The following is a 9,417-nucleotide window of genomic DNA, read 5'->3' on the forward strand; positions in this document are numbered from 1 at the left end:
CGGCTGTGGACGCCTCTGCTGCAGCTGGAGAGGGTGGGGGAGGGGTTCCTGCTTGCTGAGAGCTGCGGGCTCCCTTCCCTTTAGTCATTTTAACTTAGGATTAAATTGTTTAAATATAATATTACACAACTAATTAAATTACACAACTATTATAAATGATTTGGTGAGTGTGGTAGGGGGTGGGTGACCCACTGTACCCAAGTCTTGGGAGGAGCACTATAGACTCAGTCTTGCTGGGTCGCCGCCATCTTGGATCCCCCGCAGATGGAGTTTTAAATTAGATAAATGTGAGGTTCTGCATTTTGGAAAGGCAAATCAGAGCAGGACTTGTCCTGGTTAGTGGTACGTCCTCTGGAGTGTTGCTGAACAAAGAGCCCTTGGAGTGCAGGTTCATAGCTCCTTGAAAGTGGAGTCTCCGGTAGATAGGATAGTGAAGAAGGCGTTTAGTATCCTTTCCTTTTTTGGTTAGAGAATTGTGTATTGGAGTTGGGAGGTCATATTGCAGCTGTACAGGACATTGGTTAGGCCATTTTTGGAATATTGTGTACAATTCTAGTCTCCCTCTTATAAAACAAACTTGAAAGGGTTTAGAAAAATATTACAAGGATGTTGCCAGGGTTGGATGGTTTGAGCTATATGGAGAGGCTGAATAGGCTGGAACTGTTTTCCCTGGAGCTTCAGAGGCTGAGGGGTGACCTCATAGAGGTTTATAAAATCATGAGGGGCATGGATAAGATAAATAGCCAAAGTTTTTTTTCCCTGGGCTAGGGGAGTCCAGAACTAGAGGGCATAGGTTTAGGGTGAAAGGGGAAAGATATAAAAGGAATCTAAGGGGCAACGTTTTCACACAGAGGGTGGGGCATTTATGGAATGAGCTGCCAGAGTAAGTGGTGGAGGTTGGTACAATTGCAGTATTTAAAAGGCATCTGGATGGGTATATGAATAGGAGGGGTTTAGAGGAATATGGGCCAAGTGCTCGCAAATGGGACTAGATTAGTTTAGGTTATCTGGTTGGCACGGACGAGTTGGACCGAAGGGTCTGTTTCCGTGTTGTACATCTAAGTGTGTCCTAGTGTTATTCCAATTAAATCATGTTTATAAAGGTTCCCAATTTACTTCTTTTTTTTTATGGACGTTTTGAAAGTTGAAGTGGGACACAGTCACCAGCATCTTGGAAAAAGTCAGCAGCAGTTGAAACTTTATTGCTGGAACAGCACAGCAGGTCAGGCAGCATCCAGGGAACAGGAGATTCGACGTTTCGGGCACAGGCCCTTCTTCCTGAAGAAGGGCCTGTGCCCGAAACGTCGAATCTCCTGTTCCCTGGATGCTGCCTGACCTGCTGTGCTGTTCCAGCAATAAAGTTTCAACTTTGATCTCCAGCATCTGCAGACCTCACTTTCTCCTAAAAGTCAGCAGCAGCCATGCTCAGGGAAAAGAACTAGATCAGGCTAAAAAGGTAGCTGAGTCAGAAATTCTAAAAATATTTAGGCAATATTTAGCTCTTCACTTGTGTTGGCAAGGCTTCCAGGGCTGTAGGTCAAGGACTGCAAAATGAGATTAGTGTAGTCAGACCTTTGTTAACTGATGCAGACACGATGGGCTGTTCTGTAAATGTGTACGAATCTATGAGATGGAAAGGGTATGGCTACAAATGGTACAGAAGGTCGACAGTCATTCAGTGACCAGGTGGATGAGGACTCGGTGCCACACCAGTGGCCTGATGCAGTGTGGGAGTGAACAGGAGCTGGGTGACAGACCCTTATCTCTGTACACAGCAACATTGACATGATCACAGTAGACTGAGTGCCTCTTTCTCTTATTGCAAGTGCTCTGTGTCAACACTGAGATGTATCCTCATGCAGGAGGAAGTTATGGAAGGGACAACAAAGAGGAGTGCGTCAGCTCATGCTGAGAGTGTTGGGGGAGAGCAGCCAGCTCCGACATACCTTGCCTTCATCTTGCAGGAGAAGCATCCAGTCGATGGCTGTACAGACAGTAAGTAGAGTGCGGAACCTTCATCGTTTCATTGACATTGGCTGTGGTGAGGCTAGAGGCTGGGAAGACCAGAGACATTTTAATGCTGTATGGACAGATTAAAGACATGAAGGACATCCCTGTCCAATATGTATTGTGACTCATAAGCTGCTGGTATACATGGGCCTGTTTGTACTAATGTGTCTTCTGAGCAGTCAGCATTCTCATCAACCTTTTCTTTGTGCCTTCTCTACAAGGCTGCGGCCTGAGTCTCACACAGGGAGGCAATCTGACTCCACAGAGCCAGCACCATCACATCTTAACTCCACACAACTCACCTTGAGAGAGCCACAATCATGGCCTGAGCCGGCAGAACTAGGTGAGCAGCAAATCACAAGGAATCGGGAGGAGGAAAATTGGGTAGATCTCTCTGAGATCAGATACAGCCGCAGACCTCCTCCACAGGCTGAAGGTGCTAGGCCTCAGGTGTCATTAAAAAGAGAGTCTTTCAGAAACGTTCAGACAGATAGAGATGAAATCCTTGTTGTCAGAGACTCCTCAGATATTGTAAACTCAGGCAAACAACAGAGCAGTCCATACAGTGCACATTGAGTCAGGGGTTTGAGCACATGAAATCCTCCATTGAAAAAATGGCTACCTTCATAGACAGCCATATGTAGCACCAGCCTGATTGGCTATGAGAGCACTGCCCTGACACTCCCAGGAAGACTGAGACTCTGTGACATTAACTGCTCTTGTATTGCTGATGGCAAGAGCTGAAAATGTGTTGCTGGAAAAGCGCAGCAGGTCAGGCAGCATCCAAGGAACAGGAGAATCGATGTTTCGGGCACAATCCCTTTTTCAGGATGGCAAGAGCTGTATGGATTAGATGTACCCTAGCTGGTGGCCTTGAATGCGAATGGGCAGCACCACCAAAGAGCTGAAAAGACTGACTGGAAGCAACCCCACAAAGCAGACTGTGATCAGATTTGTTTGGCCCTCTAATTCAGGACCCATCCCTTCCACTGGGCTCTACAATACAGGCTGCCTTGCGGAGAAGTCGCAAAGGGCACCATCCAAGTGAGAAGAGAAGCCGTGGCCATCTCATCGAGATACAAATTACAAAAGAGCAGGCTGGCCCCACCTCAACCTCAGGCACAGAGTGAGCACTGGGTAGGACAGCCCATGAGCACAAGGTACCACACCACATGTTTCACTGTATAGGTCATCCGGGGTTGTTTGCTCTGTTTGTGTTTTGATTTGTTTGTGTAGTTGCACAGTTATCATTTGATGGTATCGCACAGACTTCTGTGTGTCCTGGCTGCTGGGGACTGAGAAGAAAGTAAAGGAAGGATTTCTAGGGAATGGATCTGATAGATTTGTTGTCAGTGTTGTGTCTGTAAGATTGGCAAGTGTTGGCAGTGGAGGTCCCATGCTCCATGATGCTAGATAGTAATACAAGTAACCAATGAGTGTACTGGATGGTAAACTTGGCCAGGGGTACAGGTTCATCCGATATAGACCTGAGACCTACTCAGGCAAAGCATTCGGGAAACTGTGTGGTCCATGTCTCCACATCAGCTTGCTAATCTTCGAGGGATCTGGGGTGGTGTCAGCACCTTCACTCCAAAAGGCTGACATCGAGCTCCTGTACACTGTCTCCCATACCCTCCTCTTCCAACCCCCCTATCTTTTCCACCCTCTTCCTTGCTCCAATGAAAAATTGTGTATTATTCCCTTCTGCTTAATTATCTTCAGGCTTCTTCGTAAAATCAGCACACTACAATATCAGGAGGACACTGCCTGACTGGCCAAGACCAATGAAGTACATCTTTAGAGTTTGAGTGGTCAGCTCAATTGAGGAATTTGTAAGAATATGGCTCTGATTGTGATGTATCTTCATCACTGTATCTGAGGACCAGACAAGGCTCTGAAACCACGTCACCACAGATAATCCTTGTCTGGAACTTGGGCTTATCTTAAGAGGAGGATTTGGGACCATTGCCCAGGGAACTGAGCATTCACTCACATTAACATCCTGTAGTCACAGACCTGCTGTATATTCAGTGTCTGGAATGTTCTGTGTTGAGGAATCCAGTTGGTTCATCTGTTGGTGCTTTGATGACTACTTGGTTGGAACTGATGCCCCTCAGAAACTGGAAAGGTCCATTGAGGACTCCAAAGCCCAGTGCTGTCTGTGCTACTCTGGGTTTCCTGTGTCAAAATGAATGCCATTCCTGCCACGGTGGTGTGATCAGCTGCCAACTGAGAAATGCTACCTATGTCCATGACAGACCTTTTGAAAATACCTGAACCACCTGATGAAAGAGCAGTGCTCCGAAAGCTAATGCTTCCAAATAAATCCAAATATATTTAAAGCTGGTTTACAGGCAGAAATTTTGTTTCTTAGGGAATCGTGGGACATGGAGAGCAGGCAGAACAGTAGAGTTGAAGTCCAACATCCCATTGAATAACAGGCTATACTCTATAAGCCATACTCTTACATCCTTTGCTAAAGTGTGGGAGCGAGGTTTTGCTTCATTCTCATTTCTTGCATCATTCATGGAAGGAAATCTGCCATCCATTTTTGGTCTGGCCTATGTGTGACTCCAGGTCCACAGCGATATGTTTGACTTTTAAGTGTCCTCTGAGCAATTAAAGATGGTGATAAAAGCTGACCTAGCCAGTGACATCCAACTCCCATGTATGAATAAAACAAAAATTTAAGCTTCACTTAATTGCAATTCAAGTATGTGCAGTTCAATTATTGGTTCATTCAGCAATACTTGTACCCTATCCCATTCATTATTGGTTCAACATTTAATTGGTTACTTCATTACTGGGGCTTGTGCCACATGCTGTTGCCTGGGGTACCTCAAAACACGAACAGTCAGGCCTGTAATGCTATAGCAACCTAAGATTTTGTCCTTAGTTAACAATTTTCCTTGTCCGACAGATAATATCCTTTATTGTTTCTTTATTTCCCTGTTTCTCATTTCACCAGTAACATAGATTAGTGACTCTTCTTTCTGGTTGTTAGGAATGTTTAAAACAAACTCTTCCTTCAAAACAAATGCAAAGTCTTCAAGCATACTCTCCTATGATGTAATGTTAATATCCTACTCTTGTGATGAATATTAACACCAAATTCAGATCACAAAGGATGCCCCAAAATACATCACTTTTATTTTGCCAAATATGCATTCTTTTGTTCTCTAGCATCGTTCTGCATGATCTATGTTGTATTCCTGCTGCTGAAATCCTCAGTCATGCCTTTCTTAACCTCCAGTTTGATTCCAATGTTATCTTAGTGAGCCATCCACTTTGAACACTTTGTAAGTTTCAGTTCATCCAAATTGCTGTCCATATGCCAACTTGTAACAATTTTATGTTTATCCCTCACTTCTGTATTCTCTGACCAACTTTGGCTCCCAGGCAGCAATGTTTCAATTTTAAATATTTTCATCTTCGCTTTCAACTCCTTTTTATGGCCTTGTGCCTTCCTGCTTCTGTAATGTCATGCGACCCTATAACCCCCTGAGAGCTTTGCACATCTCTAATTCTAGGGTCTCGCACATCTCTCATTTTTAATGCTTCACAATTTACAGCCATACCTCCAGCTGTCACTCTCCAAACTCCAGAATTCCATCTCAAAATCTCCTTACCTCATTCTTCTTCCTTAAGTATCAACTTAAAAGATACCTCCTTGATCATATTTTTGATAATTGGTCCTAACATCTATATATTATATTTGATAACAATCCTATTATTGCCTTGTATTTTAGCTTTAACATGGATTGATTAGAGTAGACTCCCTATAGTGTGGAAACAAGCCCTTCAGCCCAACAAGTTCACACCGACCCTCCAAAGAGTAACCCACCCAGACCACTTCCCTTACCCTAGATTTACCCCTGATGCACCTAACACTATGGGCAATTTTGCATGGCCAATTCACCTGGTCTGTACGTTTTTGGATTGTAGGACGAAACCAAGCACCCGGATCCTTAAGTATCAACTTAAAAGATACCTCCTTGATCATATTTTTGATAATTGGTCCTAACATCTATATATTATATTTGATAACAATCCTATTATTGCCTTGTATTTTAGCTTTAACATGGATTGATTAGAGTAGATTCCCTATAGTGTGGAAACAAGCCCTTCAGCCCAACAAGTTCACACCGACCCTCCAAAGAGTAACCCACCCAGACCCATTCCTTTACCCTAGATTTACCCCTGACTAATGCACCTAACACTATGGGCAATTTCGCATGGCCAATTCACCTGGCCTGTACGTTTTTGGATTGTAGGAGGAAACCAGAGCACCCGGAGGAAACCCACACAGACACAGGGAGAATGTGCAAACTCCACACAGACCGTTATCCAAGGCAGGAATCGAACCGGGGTCCCTGGCACTGTGAGGCAGCAGTGCTAACCACTGAGCCACCGTGCCACCCCCGATTGAGATCCCAAAAATACATATTTCCATAAAATCAAAGAAGACTTTAAGTGAATATTACAGTTCATGGTGGATTTTATCTCTCAGTAACAGTGTTAAAAATAGATAAGGATGTTTCAAGAAGTGAACATAACTATTTACAGCAATCCTTATCCAAGCTGTCCAACCTGCTCAGTTTGTCAGCAGTAATTTTTCATTGCGAAGAAGGCAGTCAGAAATTGCCAGGAATTCATGAGGGACAATACCTATTTAATTGTTCACCTCGTAATGGGGTTCATTTCTGCTCATAATAGCTTTTTTTTCCTAAAACATGATACTGCAAAACAAAACCCTCTTGTGACAATTTTGCTGAAGCAATAAAGCAACACAAAGATATTTTAATGAATTGTTTGGCGATAAATCTTTTAATGTGCAATTTTCTGATTCTAGCTGGACCAATCTTCATTTATTCTGGCCAGTGTGATTATTCTTTAACCAAAGCATATGGCATTTTGTTTCAGCTGGACTAGTCAAATGGCAAGATGGAAGGTCATTGTGGTAATAGAGCATTCATCAAATATGGCTGTCAAACTGTTATGGTTCATTTCTCAGAATTATCATAAATAATCATTAAATCTCAGACTCATTAACTGATAGACATAAACAAGGCACATGGTCAAATACTCATTTGTTTGGCAGGGAAAGTCCTGAGGAATGGAGTGCAGTGGATCAGCTGATAATGGAACTGAATATAACATGTATGACAGAACTATCACATCTATACGAGACCTACCCAGATTAGGTGCTCAGGCAGCATTCATTTTAAAGGATTCTGATAAGTAGAGAAATGTGACAACTGTTGAGCGTAGTTGAAAAGGTACTGGCAAATTAAATATTGGTTGAATGCTTAGCATCAAGGCCAAGAAGTGAAATCAATGGACTGGTGGAATGGATGAAAGGGTAGAAAGTAAGAAAGTGCATTGCAAGTACCGATTCTTCAGAAACATGCTGGAGAAAGTGCCACCAAAAGTGTAAGAGGGATGTCTTGAAGCTGTGGTCTCCATAACATAAAAGTGAAAGTATATGCTGGAATCTGAACAGATTAGATGGCAAACACAAAACAATTACATACCAGAAGCTAAGGTTTTATGATCATGAAGTTTTGATGGCTGCCAATGAACTTGAGGATAAATTAATAAAACAGACAAATCAAAGACAATTACATAGTTGAGGAGGGATTGGAGATTATTCTTATGTACCATGCAACCAGCTATGTTAGAGGTGGATTTGTACAGAATAAATTATTTCAGATGGAATTTATAAGACTAAAGTGAAGTTAGTGTCTTGAAGTTTTGAGGAACAACTGAGTGATAATGATGCTCGTGGACTGTGTTTTTCCAGCTGCAATCATGAATGCCTTTTGACTTCCTTAGCTCACATACATGGGAGGTGTTCCTGAAACCACACAGAGAGACATCAGATTCTGAAAAATTATGGAAACTAAACAAATTAATCTTTGGCCTGAATGCGGCCTTGAGTGTTTTGTATTTCTTGGTGAGATCTATTTTGTTGAAAACAGGTTGCATCAACTAACTGCTGGTCCTGAAAATGTTTTATTGATGCCCTTGAAGGAAGCTTTCAGGCATCGACATTGAGCATGCTGTTGATTTATTCAGGAGCGGTATCTCAGAATTTGAGACATATATTGTCAATAAGGTTGGTGTAAAATTTAAAATTGAAGTTTTTGGTGCCTGTAAATATTTTGGTTTGGCTATTAAATGAATTAGAGCAAAAGCAAAACACAACAGTTGCTGGAAATCTGAAACAAACACAAAGTGCTGGAGAAACTCAGCAGATATGACAGTATCTGTGCAGACAGAAACCGAATTAACATTTCAAGTCCCGTACGATTCTTCTTCAGAAACACCCTAATGTGCAAGATATTTTAAGGGAGAATATACATGGTCAAATTTACATCTGGAAAAATGTGTACTTAGTTTCCCATTTTTAAAGAACATGTTAGTATTTGTTCTTTCAGTGATACTTCAACTATTAATATTTGACTGGTATTCTTGTGTAGCTGATTCCATAATATTTCTTAAAGGTGATGGAATATTTTCCTTTAGAATGGGATGCTAGGGAAACGGTTGTTAAAAGTCTCACTGAGGAAACGCTGGATCTTATCAAGTCAATGGTATTGGATTCTATCTGTCAAATATTTGACATTCAATGCAATGGGCATACTGATGATATACTCATTACGAGTAATGTTGAATATTGTTCATTTTTTTTTCTTCTTTTTTTTTGAGTGGGTGTGTTCTAGACCCCAGGCCCTACAGTAGGGCCTCCCTCCCATCCTCCTCCTCTTAACCTAACTTTAAAGTCCACAGGTAAGCTACTCAGTGTTCTTGCTCTCACAGAATGAGTTAGGGAACTGGAACTGGAGTTGGATGAACTGAGGATTATTTGAGAGGCTGAGAAGGTGATAGATAGAAGCTACAGGGACATAGTTACGCCAGAGAACAGAGGTAGCTGGGTAACAGTTAGAGGTGGGAAGGGGAGGAAGCAGGCACTGCAAGGATCCCCTGTGGTAATTCCCCTAAACAATAAGTATACCGCTTTGAATACTGGTGGGAGGGACAGCCTAGCAGAGGTAAGCTGCAGTGACCGGGTCTCTGGCACGAGGTCCGGCTCTGAGACTCAGAAGAGAAAGGGGGAGAGGAGCAGAGCGCTAGTTATAGGAGACTCTCTAGTTAGAGGGACAGACAGGCGGTTCTGTGGGCATGGGCGAGACTCTCGGATGGTTTGTTGCCTCCCGGGTGCCAGGGTCCGAGACGTCGCGGACCGTGTCTTCAGAATCCTTAAGGGGGAGGGTGTGCAGCCAGAAGTCGTGGTGCACACTGGCACCAACGAAACAGGTAGGAAAAGGGGTGGGCAGGTCATTCAGGAGCTCAGGGAGTTAGGCTGGAAGCTAAAAGCTAGGACAGACAGAGTCGTCATCTCTG

Source organism: Chiloscyllium plagiosum, chromosome 1 (assembly GCF_004010195.1).
Source record: "Chiloscyllium plagiosum isolate BGI_BamShark_2017 chromosome 1, ASM401019v2, whole genome shotgun sequence".
NCBI lineage: Eukaryota > Metazoa > Chordata > Chondrichthyes > Orectolobiformes > Hemiscylliidae > Chiloscyllium > Chiloscyllium plagiosum.